A 14,066-nucleotide genomic window follows, 5' to 3' on the forward strand; every position below is an offset into this window, starting at 1 on the left:
GTGGCGTTGGGGTCAGCCTGTGGAGATTTGCATAGTTATGGTAAGAGGTTTGGATTTCATAGATGAGGGCTCGATGCAGAATTTGAGGAAATCTGTTCAGATGGTGTGATGATAATCAGATCTATGGTTTGGAAAGAGAGTCTGAGTACATGTTTGGGTGACGGGCTTGACTTGATCATCCTAATTGTGTAAGACGCGTAACTCATCTTTACAAAGGTGACCACTGAATCACCAGACCGGAACTGTCAGTACAGTAGCCGCTAGCCTCTCGAGGCGATTTCAGTGTAAATAAATTGAAATTCGCTCAAACTAAACACGGTTCCCTAGTCCCAGGGGCCGCATTTCAAGTGCTCAGGACCTGCCTTGGGGCTGGTGGCTACCATGCTGGACAGTGCAGACGCGCGATACTCCTTATGGAAGAAAGTTCTATTAGATGGTGCTGGTTACACTTTGGAAAACCTGCAATTTAATCAGATTCTATGATCGTTTGGGGTCAAAGGATCTTGCTTGATGCTTCTAGACAGTTGATCACTTTTTAGTTACACTTTAGATACACTTTCTGAGGTCCTATGGGATCACCTGGTCTCCAGCCACACAAAGTAGACAGCAGTCATCAACCATGGAGGCGGCTACAGGGGAGACAAGAGGAGAATCCGGGAAGGGAAGAGCATGGTGGGCCGCTTCTGGGCCACAGTGAGTTCTCCAAACACTTGCAAAAGTAGCTGGGAAAGGTATTGAAGTGAGTGGCTATCTACCAACTGATTGGGTTATGTCACACGCCACAAACACTCAGCTATGAGACAGGACACACACTCATTGTGCCATCAGATTCGGTGAGGTCTGGTACACGGGACTTATTTATTCTTCCTGACAGTCTAATTGAAGGTCTTTTTGCATATTGAAATGAACAATTCATAGTTTTTTCTAGAATATAATAAAGTTGCTTAATTGGAATGGATGACTCTCCACAGAGCAGACTAAATGACCTGCTAGCCATTAGTACATTTCTCTCTCTCCCTCTCTCTCTCTCTTCTCTTTTCTTTTCTTTTTTTTTTTAAACCGAGCTATGTGGCTTGTGGCCCCGACCAGGGATTGAACCCGGCCCCCGGCAAAGGAAGCACGGAATCCCAACCACTGGACCACCAGGGAATTCCCTCGTTCTTTTTAAAAATACCTTGAATCAGAAGAAGTTTGGTTATTCTGCCCAGTTCTCCTGCATCATTTCTCTGATAGACAATTACAGGTTTAAAAAAGGTTTTACTTATTTAGTGGGAATAAATCATAGGGCTTCATGTTGGACAGAATGAAAGCCATCCTCTCCTCAGGTATATGAGAATGTGTGTATGACCTGGGTTTAGGTAGTTTCTAAAAGATCCCCAGATGATTGTAATGTGTGGCCAGGGTTGAGAATCACTGCAGAGGAGGACAGGGATCCACTGAAGAACCGTGAGTGAGATCCTGATGCTTCTCCACGCGTGCTTTTGAAAGTTTATTCTCATGGTAACACGGAGGAAAGAACAAAAGCAGGTAGATTCTAGTGACTTGTCTATAGTCATGGGCCTGAACTATTGGGAACTTTAAATAAACCTTTGAACAAGGAAAGCTACACGCTGGGGACAGGCCATTAGGGCCACACAGCCCTGAGTTCTCCCAGTTTATGAAAGTAACGTATGACTTTGCCTCTAAGAAGGAAGGAATGTGTCCTCCAGAGAACACACGTTTTGGGGAACTTGGCACTGCCTTAGGACAGGGAGGTGTTGGTGTCCGCCTGGGAGAGAAAAGCTTTACAGAATACACACAAGGTCACAACCGTGCCCTGGAAATCAGGCTTTGGATCCCAACACAGCTGGGTCCTGGGACTTGAGAGCATGTTCTGAGCAGCGTCCGGCCCCTGTGGCTGGGATGGATGGCGTGTGCACCCCAGGGAGAACCCTCAGCATCTGTTCAGCATCTGCTGGGGAGCCGTGAAAGATCTGAGCCTCACCTTAGGAGACAATGATGCCGACGGTGCTAGTGTTGGAAATAAGCATATGTGCCACCACCTTGCAACCATCTGTGGCCAAAAGCAGTGATTCTGACCAGACATGAGATCCAGACCTCCAGCCAGCTATTCAGTTTGACAAAACGGATCTTCCAACAACCTACAGGAAGTCAGCTGACCATCTGTGTTTTTCGCACAAGGCTGCTTTTCCCCAAAAGAGCAGGGGTCTGCCCTGAAACTCAGTCCCTAAATCCTCCAGGCTTCAGGGAGAGACTTGCTGTGAATCAGCCCTCCTGGGAAACCCTGATCCTCCCGTTAGCCAGAGGCACTCACTCCTGGACCGGCTTATTTTCTGCCCACATTTGGTTTTGTTTAAATCTGGACAAAGTTCATGTTGGGTTTTGTTATGGGGAATGCAGTGTGGGTTTCAGAGTCTTGGAGGGACCGGTGGTGCAGAAAGCCCCCTATAGAAAAGTCATCCCTCTATCCTCCAACCATATTTCCATATTATCAGTCCTAAATTTACAAAAGTGATGTGGAATCATATGTTATCTTTATGAATAGACGTATCGGTCTAAAAAGACCTGCAGAAATCTGAACTACCTTCTGCACTGGCAATCATCACTTTTATTCTCTTTCCTTCTCATTGCCATTATTTCCAAAACTATACACACATCCATAATAGATACTTTATTATTTTGATACAGACCATTAGAGTTTTATGATATACTGAACTGTCATTGAGTTATAAGATTTTTTAAATGAAGTCTTTTCAACTAAGATAAAAGCAAGGTTAGATGTACCAATGTGATTCATACTTATTTGAACTCATATGAAATTTTCATAATCAAGTTTTAAAAATATATTGAATATCCCTTTTCCTTTTGGTCCAGTTAGGTGGGAAAAATTACTGTCCTCAGCATCTTAATTAAAATAACATTATAATGTTAGCAAAACAAAAAAAATCACTTGACATTGTCGTATGGTAATGACATTAAAAAAAGATTACTCTCCATTAGTCTCCCTGATTGTACTAAGCCATCTGTGCTTGTAAAAATAATAATAAATAATGAATTTCATACACCATATGTACTTTGCTGTTTAATAGTAATTCAGCAATAATCCCGAAGCAATCACTTGTTAACTGTGTTAATTGCTTAAAGGTAGTTATTTTGTAATAAATGATAATCAGTTATTTATAATATTAACAATAGTTTTCTTAATTTTTTTTTAACCTTTAGAAATTGCTGTTGGCCATAACCTATCTTAGCATCTGTGCTGGAAAGTTAGTAATTCTGCTGTGTTAATGACAGATTTTCCACAAATCAAAATTCTAGTTATGGTCTGTTAGGTTTGTAATATGTCTTTATAGTATTTAAAAAAATGAGACTGCTATAAATATCTCGCTCACCTTATTATTATAAATAAATGGCTTTAATAAAACTTCTAGGAAATGTAAAATGTGGAGTGATAGATAGTCCAAAACGCAACATGAACATGAAAATAGCAGAGCATTAGGGCCTAAGTAAGAATAGGTTGACAGAAAACCAAGTTTGATCTGGGAGAAAAGAAAAAAAACATAAAATATAACTGCTTATCAACCGTTATATACTTTTCCAAATGCATCATTACTGATTTTAGCTTTAGACAGCCAGGTCATTTCAAGAAATGATATACGATATAAAATAAAAGTGTGACATTTCTAATGACAGAGACGTGACTACATCATACATATTTTAGCAATAAAACAATTTAGATATTTATGATTCAAAGCGACTATTTTGTTTTATTTTTAATAGAGCAATGAGGAGTGCATTGGGCTAAAACCACTCTTTCCGAATTTCACATCCGATGAACAATGGTACATTGTACAGCTGTCCCCCTCCAGCCTTGCTTTTGCTTTCTACAGTATCAGTTACCTGCAGCCAATCACAGTCGAAAAATATTAAATGGGAAATCCCAGAAACGAATAATCCGTAAGTTTTAAACTGCACATAGTTTTGAGTAGCGTGAGGAAATCTGGCACCGTCCTGCTCCATCCCACCTGGGAGGTGGATCTTCCCTCTGCCCCGCGTGTCCCTCCCATTCGTCACTCAGTAGCCCCTTGGTTATCAGATCTACTAGTGAGGTATCATGGTGTTTGAGTTCACGTGACTCTGATTTCCCAAAGCACAGCAAAGCTGGCAACTCAGGTACGCCAAAGAGAAGTCATAAAGTGTTTCCTTTAAGTGAAAAAGTCAAAGTTCTCAATTTCATAAGGAAAGGGAAAAAAATCAGTATGCTGAGTATAAAAAATGTATACAAATCAGTATAGCTAAGATCTACGGGAAGAATGAATCTTTTATCCATGAAATCGGGAAGAAGAAATTCATACTAGCTTTGCTGTCACATCTCAGACTGCAGTAGTTACGGCCACAGTGCATGATAAGTGTTTAGCTAAGATGGAAAAGGTGTGAACTTCGTGCAGTAAGTTATTTTGGGAAAGAGAGAGAGACAGACCACATTCATGTAACTTTTATTACAATATGTTGTTATAATTGTTCTATTTGATTATTAGTGATTGTTGTTAATGTCTTCTTGTGTCTCATTTATAAATTAAACTTTATCATAGGTATGTATGTAGAGGAAAAGACACAGTATATATAGGGTTCAGTGCCATCTGTGGTCTCTGGCTTCCACTGGGGGCCTTGGAAAATACCACCTGCAGATAAGGAGGGAGCGCTGTATGTGCTTCTGCCCCTTAACTGTGGATTCCTCACATGACAAGGAAATAACACGTAGAATAAGTTTAACTGCCTCTGGGTTAGAGGTTCTCAACTACGGGGTGATTTTGCCCTGGGGGGACACTGGACAATGTCTGGAGACATTTTTGGTTGTCATGGATGGGGAAGGATGCTCCTGGCCTCACATGGGTAGAAACTGGGATGCTGGGAGACATCCTCCCGTGAACAGGAGCCCCTTACAACAGAGAATGATCCAGCCCAAGACATCAGTATTCCTGAGCTTGAGGAGTCCTGGCCTAGATGAACTCTTTCGCAGTCAAATAATTTATAAAAGAAACCAAGCATTTCAACTTTGAAAATTTCAAACTGCAATTAAAAGACTAACCTACCAGGAACTTTGTTTCCGGTCCTTTTCTACCAGAGGAAACAGGAAGTATCCTAGAAACCAAAATTTCTCCCTCAAAGATCTGGTACCAACCCGCGAAAGCCCAAACACCCCTCTGTTTATTTTAAGCCAAAAAGAAATAAGTTTATTAAAGAAAATTAAGTAGCTCAAAAAATCGTCATGAGGGCTGCTTTAAGAGGGTAACCCTGAGCTCCCATAAGGGCTGCAACCACATCTCAGAACAGGCCTGACAGAGACTGTCACTTCTGCTGCTGCATCTAGCGGAGCTGGTGCCAGAGATGCAGCCTCTGTCAGCATCTCTGGGGACAGAGGGCCATGCAGGGGCCTTTCGCTCTGTTTGCAAGCTTTACAATCAGTATCTGGGACAGGTACATCTTATGGAGGACCCGTGGGGATGCATAGCTACGCTGCTTCAAGGGTGGCTGCAGAAGAAAAGTATCTAGTCTCAGAAGACGGGGCTCACGACCTGGAACCCTCCAAAGCCAGTGGAGTTAGGCAGAGATGACTTGAGCCTCAAATGGCCATTATGCTTCACACCTGGTGTTGGGACCAGAATTTCCATTTGTTTTTGGAAATAATAGGGCCAGCAACATTAAATGCCAATATTTCAGGGTTGGAGGAGAGGTAAGGTATTATCTCTTCCGACTGCATGCCCTCTCCACCCACCCCCACTTCCATCTAGTTTATGTCTCTTATTTTTTTCTTTCCTTCCTTAGCTGTCAGCCAGCATTTATCTACTGAATATGTATTTTGTGCTAGGTGCTGTCCTAGAAGACACTGCTGTGAGCAAAACAGGAAAACCCCATGCATTTACGTTCTGACTTAAGGAGAGCAACAAACAAAATAAGTGAGTAAGTGTAGTAACGATCCCTGGCTTTCCAAACTCGGGAACTGCGCGTATACAGGTAAATATTTCATTAAATCTCTTGTTATCCAAATTCTTGTTACTTGCCATCTGAAATTCAGGCACCAAATAAATTCCAATAATGCCTTATCTCCCGCTGTTCAAACTCAGCACCCCAACTAGGAATCACATAGCCCTGAAGTGACGGGACTGTTTCTGTAATTTGTCAGATGGTGATAAATGCCAGTGAGAAAAATGAAACCGGGAGAGTGGTAATGACAGTCTCGGGGTGGGGGGCGGGGAGGAATTGCAATTTTAAATAGTCACCTCTATGAAAAGGTGATATTTGGGAGAATTTCCAAGCAGAGAGAGAAGCAAGCGCAAAAGCGTTGGGGAAAAGGAACCTATTGCTGGGTTTAGGGAACTGCAAGGAAGCTTGTGAGGTTTGAAGGACTTCACGGAGGTAGAAATACAGGGCCCTGATCATGAAGGGCTTTGCCCACCAGACCATAGTAGGGACTCTAGTTTCAGAGAGGAATGGAGAGCAATTGGAGGGTTTTGAGCAGAGGAATGACCATGTGCTGACATACCGCAAAGGGATTGCGGTGTTGAGCATGTTCTGTAGGACGGTTAGAATGGACACTGGGAGCCCAATGAAGAGGCTATGGCAGGCAGTGACCTTCTGGAGATGTGATGGAGGCTTAGACCAGGGGTCACAGTGGAGGTGATGAGGTCAGATTCTGGATATACTGTGAAGGTAAAGCCCAATTAATTTCTGATGGACTGGATGTGGAGTGTGCAAAAAAAGGAGAGGTCAAAGATGAGAAGCTAGAAGGATGGTGTCCTGAGATGGAAGATACCACAGGGAAGGAAGGGTGTGTGTGTGTGTGTGTGTGTTTGGGTGTGTGTGCATATGTGTGTGCACATATGTGTGCATGTGTGTATGTGTGTGTGTGCATGTGTGTGTGTGTGCATGTGTGTTGGGAGCAGTGGTTCTGTCTTGGACACCTTAAATTCAAGATGTCTCTCTGGCATCCAAGTAGAAATATTGAGTGGAATGTGAGTCTGGGGGTTAGGGGAGGGGTCTGGACCTAACAGGCATTTGGAAGTTCTCAAGGGTATGGTTGGCATTGAAAGATGTATACTTAGTTGAAGTCATGGAGTTAATTCATGTAAAGAAGGGGAAAGGACCACGGACAGAATCCTGGGACACTCCCATGTTAGGGAGTTGGCCTGATGTGGAATAGCCAGCAAAGGAGACTCAGAAGGAATGACCTGGGAAGTAGGAGCAAAACCAGAATGTCTTCTTCCATGGGTAGAGTAACTGAGTGTGTCAACCAATGTTGGAAACTGAAAGAGGTGGAGCCTGCAAATTGTTCATTGTGAGCAGCAGCATGGAAACCATCAGTAAACCTTCAGGAGTCGGGGAGGAAGGGCCCCGCTGAAGACGGTTCAAGAGCAAGTGGAAGGAACGTGGGAGACAACAGTACAGAACATACAGGAAGAAGAGAAGTGGGGAGGTAGCCAGAGCAGTAGCCAGAGGAAGTAACTTCATGTTTGAATGGTAGTGAGAATGGTCCAGGGGAGAAGGACAAATAATGATGTAGGAAAAAGGGTTTCTAATTAGTCAGAGGAAGATCCTAGGGAGCAGGCCGATTTTCTGCTCGTAATAGGTCACTTCCCACCTGTGACTAAGGACCTACGCATCTTAAAAAGTCCCAAAGTCCCTTCCCCATTGTACAAGCATCCTTCCAGCTCTGGTTTGACCTGCTGTGAAGTAACCTCTGAAGTGGGAGATCTGGTTCATTTCCTGGATTCTCAAATTGCATGTCTACTCCGCATCCACGACCAAAAGCATGACGGAACAACCACTTCACTGATTCAGTATTGTCTTAAAATTCTCCACAACATCCCTTTACCCAACACGCACTCTCACGGCTTCTACTCATATTATTTCTCTAGACCCTCACTCTCTCTGTGCCATTCCCACCATGGATGGTTTCAAGCTACCAACGTGACTTCCCTCAATAAAGGATTGAGACACGATGTGCACAATTAGCTTTTGTGAGCTGGTGAAAGCCAGCTCCAGCCCACCCCTGGAGTAAAGCATATTTACTGTGAATGTCTTAGGTCTTATGTCTTAGGTCAGGTTCTTGCAGAATCGACCAGGAATTGGACGCATGTAATTTATTAAGGGTGTGCTCCCATGGGACACCGGGAAGGGAGTGAGTACAAGACAGGGATGGGTAAGAAGGTGAGCAGGGAAGTGACTGCAGAAAGATGATGGCTTCAGCCTGGCCCCACGAAGGACTGTGGAGTCTGGAGTCTGATATGTCCCTCCAAGTTGTCCCGGTTTTCACCCCATAAAACCAGTGCTCCATGGATGTCACCTACTTCTGTTTGGTGGTGGCAGTCGGTGAACTATCCTCCAATTCAAGATACAGATGAAAGAGTGACTCTCTTCACTAGCAGTTTGGGAGATGGAAGGAGCAGGGATTTTACTGCAAAGTTTAACTCTGTGATGGGCTTTAAAGGGTCCATAGAGGCTCACCTAGAAGACAGAACTTTGACCGAGGGAATTTGAGAGAAAGCACAGCCAATACCTTGTCCAGAAGAGTGTAGCTCCAACCCTGACTGCACGTCGGAATCACCCAAAGCCCTAAAAGGCAAGTCCTGCTTGGACCCCGCCACCCAAACCTGGGATTTGATTATTTCAGACAACGGTAATCTTTAACAGATAAACCAGTGGGGTCAAGGTTGAGAATTAGTACAATAAAACTCTGAAGCAACTCACAATTGTTTTTGAGTTCTCAAATAGTTCAGTGTTGCTGGAGCATACAGTGCTCTGTGTGTGTGTGTGTGTGTGTGCGTGTGTGTGTGTAACAAAGTACCTTCAGTAACTGTGTTGTATGTGTTACATTCTGTTGCATTTTGTGAAGAAAGAATTTTTGGCAAAGCTTCACACACACACACACACACACACACACACACACACACATAGATTTTTGTCAAATAATTTTTGGCAATGCTGACATATAATAATAAACATTAAAAATGTATGTAGCTTTGCCAAAACTTATTTGCCAAAAAAGAATACGTATATTAATGAAAATTATTTGCCCCAAATTAATATATATGGAATAAAACTATTTCAAATCCAGCTCAGTTTTTGCCTTCTTTCAAAAAAGCCCCTCTTCTCTTATTCAGTGCTCATTACACATCTCTTCTCATAAATCTGGTCATATTTATAGTCGGTTAAGTGCTTGACTATCTACTAAACTGTATTATTCTCTAATGACTTCTTGCCCATAAATCTTCTCATCCAGGTTTTAAGTTCTTCCAGAGAAGTACGATGCTGGCATACTTCCTTGCATCCTCCACAAGGAAGCCCCAACTGAGGCTCCATAACTGAGCCCCAACCGAGAGGTTCTTTCTTCCAGGGGTCGATGAGGGGGCTGGCAGGTTGCAGATCTACCTAAGATCTCCATAAGCTTCCATGGTCACCCACCATTCCCATCTTAATCCAGCATATCATTGTCATATAACTCAACGTTATAGAAAAATAGGACAGCAATGTGATGGTTGGGACTCTCCATCTTAAAGTAATTCAGAAGTTGGGTGAAGTTAGAAGTCTTGGTTGCTTTTATATAACAGGTAGAAAGCCCTGCTTGTAGATCTGGCCAATATTAAAGACTGGGCTATGCTATGGTTCTGTCCATCTCACGCTCTGGTAACTTCACACTGACCTTGATTATGATCTGCTGGGGGACCCATATCCTACGACTGCATTTACATCACACTCAGTTAAGTGGAGTATGGGCAAATATTTGGATAAGATAAAATGATCAACTATGAAAATAATAAAAACAGTCAATACAGTTACCTCTTGGTAATGCTTTCAGAAAGTTTCACTTGTTCTGAGAAGAAAATGATCAGGGCTTTATCAACTATGCCACACACTGACATAATGTGGAAGAAAGATGTGTAGGTGCTGAGGCCACCTGCTGGAAGCAATCAATCAGACAAGTGAGGTGAGATGACGTTATCGTGAAGATGGGGATCATGACAGGGTCCCCCATGATAGCCACCACTTCCCAACTCCAGAGCCCTGCGCTCTGAAGAGCTAACATACGCCTTGATGGTTTTGAGTTTGACTCAGTAGGAGATCTCCCTGAAGGAACAGGCAGACAGCACAGCTCCCCTTGATAAGGTAAATATTGTGTTGAGAGAATTGTTAACTTTGGAATGAGCCCCACTGTAGGGCATGTTTAACCACCAGCCCAAACTGCACACATCTCTCTAATTAAGCAAACCTCCCTTTCCCTGCAATACGGCCTGTGGAGAACAAAACAAGGATAAAAGAGACCAGACTATATATTAGAGAAAAGCTCTGGACCATCTTCAGGATAGAGTGTGGGAAATTCTCCCACATTAGTATCACATGTATTCCTGGAATTTCACCAAATATTTAATTAATAACTACAACCATTACTTGATGACTTAGGATGTACCAGGGCAGTGCTTTACAAATATCTTACATTTTACTTGCATCTCACAAGCATCGCAAATATGGAAACCCTGAGGGACCAAGAGCACCCTCCTCCAGGAAGCCCCCTCTGACTGCAGAACTGGGGTAAGTTGCCCTTCGTGGCAGCTTCTGTGGCCCTTATCGCCTTCCCAGCACTCTGGAATGAATTTTCAAGTTCTCTTTATACTTTCTTTTCTTTTTTTTTTTTTGCCTGCACCATTCAGCATGCGGGATCTTAGTTCCCCGATCAGAGATCGAACTAGGGCCGCCTTCAGTGGAAGCGTGGAGTCCTAACCACTGGACTACCAGGGAAGTCCCAACTTTGATACAGCCTAAGACCTCATCTTCCGCCCCAGCCCTTATCTTTACAGGCATTACTATGGGATTATAGGGCGGGAAGACACTGATACTCAAAGGTAAACCAAGACTGATAATATTTATTTAGCAAATGACTTGAGTACACATTTTGAAACAAAGGAAAAAACTGTAAACAAAATAAAATACATATTTGCAAAGTGATTCCCTTCTTCAAAGAAACCCAAACTGTTATGTAAAACTCAAGTTTTCAGAGATGAAAATTCAAAACAATTTTTATTTTCCCCTTTGGTTCAGGACAAAGGAATTGATTACTTCTCCTTTCTCCAAACCCTTACCCCAATCTTTTTTTTTTCTTTTTTATCTTCAGTAAATCTGTATTTATTTCCACTTTGTAGAAATTAAGTTTGGATGAGCAAATCCTCAGACTGTGATAAAGCTGCCTCGCGAATTTCACAAGCATTAATTTTGTTTCTGTAATGAATTACCCAATTGGAAGCTGAAAATTGGCCAGCTGTCTTCTACTTTGCCTGGGAGCCAGATAAAGAGTGTTTGGGTTTCCTCCTCTCCTTCGTGGGATTTGGGGGCTTGGGAGAGAGGAGTCCTGACATGGGGCCTGCCATCCCACAGGCAAATCCTCCATGCACAGCTGGGCCCCTTAATCCTCCACTGTAGAATTTTCTCCCAGTGTAGAAGCTTTGTCTTATGGGATTATCTCCGGAGAAAATGAAAATAGACATATAGCCCTGCAAATTAGCCTTGAATCAGGAGTGTATTAAGATAATTGTGCTTTAGCCAGGCTTCTCTGTCCTGCTCTCACTCTGCGGGGATCGTTATTTCCATTTGGACTACTGTTTGAAAGTGCCCATTACTGATACCTAAAGTGAATTAGACAGAATACCTCCAGAGAAGATAATAGGCCACTGGTGGTCACTAACCACAACAGTCATACGGGTTATTATTTTGAGCACTGCTTGGGGTGAGGCTCGATCATTCCGGCCTTTGGAAAGAAGGTTAAATTCCCATGCCCAGGACTGTATTTTGCACTTTTCAAACCTCTTGCAGAAATCAGATTCTATAGTTTATGAAGGATTCTCTATTTATTTGTAAATTTATGGGGAAAAACCAACAGTCCTGGTGAAAGAAAAAAAACAGGAATGTGGATTGAATGTTAGCTATTTATGGGCAGCTTCAAGTTCAGAAATAGAGTGTAGGTTTTATTTCAATGTCTGTATGTTTGAAAGGACCCGGCTCTGCCTGCCTCTTAGAGAAGTTGGTCAGTTTGACACATTCCTCTTCCCATTGTCTATAATAAACCATTTTTAATATAAAAGCCACTGGATAAACCTTTCTTCTGCTCACTTAGTCACATCCTCCCTCACCGTTATCTCTGAATTAAAAATTCTAGGGGCTTCGCTGGTGGCGCAGTGGTTGAGAGTCTGCCTGCCGATGCAGGGGACACGGGTTCGAGCCCTGGTCTGGGAAGATCCCACATGCCGCGGAGCGGCTGGGCCAGTGAGCCATGGCCGCTGAGCCTGCGCGTCCGGAGCCTGTGCTCCGCAACGGGAGAGGGCACGACAGTGAGAGGCCCGCGTACCGCAGAAAAAAAAAAAAAAAAAAGTTCTGGTCACGGAGAGCAAAGGGCAATACTAGTGGTTAAGGATGGCTAAGGACAGAAATGGTCCCAGTGGCCAGGTCTCCAGGTGGGGGGTCTCTGTCCCACATCTGCAAAGTATCAGGTCACCACTCAGGCCCTTTGAAAACGTAACTGATGGTGTTCAAATGGGCCTAGATGCCAAACTTACATCTGCTGTTGACCAGTTGTATAACCTTAGACAACATGTCTGTCTTTTCTGAGGCCCAGTTTCCTCCTCTGTGAAATGGGGCCAATACTTATTCCTGTCTCCCAGTGGGTAGTGAAGGTCCAATGACTCACGTCCAGCTCTTAATTCTGTGCCTCATACCTCAGATACTCTCAGGAAATGATGACATCAGACCTTTGGATGGACCCCCTATAAAATATACAGGGTTTATCCTTGATGCATTGAAAGAAATACATTTAACTCTTCCTCCAAACTAGCTATTCTTCAGAGAACCAGCTGCGGTCAGTGAAGAAGCAGCCGTGGAGAAAGGCCCTGCAGTGGGGAGGCCACCTGGGGGGGACTGTCACCACCACAAGAAAGGATTTTTCCAGCACACACCAGAAGACAGGAAATGTACCAAGTCAGGGGCCCCAGAGGATTCAGAATCTGACTTCCACTGAAACTCTGATAGACCTTTGAAATCAAGGTCACCTGTCTTCTGAAGGTCTCTGCTGTGTCCATTACCATGTGACACTTGAAGAAAAGTTAACCGGGAAAGCTAAGAGACCAGAACTTGAGCTGTCTGTTCTCTTGTCAACGTTAAACAGTTTGAAAGCTAAGCAGCTCGATTAGTATTCGGATTTTTAGAGGAGCAAGTATCCAAGTCCTAGACGTAAAGGCAGAAGTTCAGACCCACAGAAGAGATAAGAGCAGAAGCATGGACAGTGCGCTGGGTATTCCTAGGACTGGAATAGCTCTCGGTTGGCGTGAATCCAGGCAGAGAAAGGCAGCCCGGCCTCAGAGAGTCCGTGTCAGGATATGCCTGGTTCTGCCGCAGTAACGAACAGCCCGGGAGTCTCGAAAGCGTAACAGCCATCAGTTTATTTCTCCATCTGCGTGCCCACACCCACCATCTAGGGGGTCTCCTCTTATAAAGCATACTCCGTATTCTGCAACTGAGGCCGAGACAGCAGCGACACTGCTTGTGAAGGCGGCAGGAGGAAAGGTGTGCTTTTCTGGGTGAGGGATGTTCAGCCCCACAAGGACACAGCTCATCACTCACTGGTCACCTCTGTCACATGGCCCTCGCTCCACCGTGAGAACCGGAAAGGATGATGCTTCCAAGTAGCCAGAAGCGGGAGGACCGGTGCACAGCACAGATGAGGCTGCATATCTTGCTTTATGATGCGTACGCTATAGCCCCAAAGCCAGTGCCACAGGCGATGGGTGAGGCGGAAGCAAGGGCGGAGACCGTGGCAGGAGAACTGAATGTCTTTGCCAGTTTGGGGTTAAGACTTGAGCAATTGTAATTCGGTGAGGGCTGAGCAGTGTTGCTTATGGACCATCCGCCAGACACCTCCAGGGAGTACACCCTCAGGACACTTCACGACACCTTCCTACCCCCTGGGCTGTGTCACCAAGAACAAACTACAGAAAAACGATCATTTGACTGGGGGAGGTTGGGTC

This window comes from Stenella coeruleoalba (genome assembly GCF_951394435.1).
Source record: "Stenella coeruleoalba genome assembly, chromosome: 18".
Lineage (NCBI taxonomy): Eukaryota > Metazoa > Chordata > Mammalia > Artiodactyla > Delphinidae > Stenella > Stenella coeruleoalba.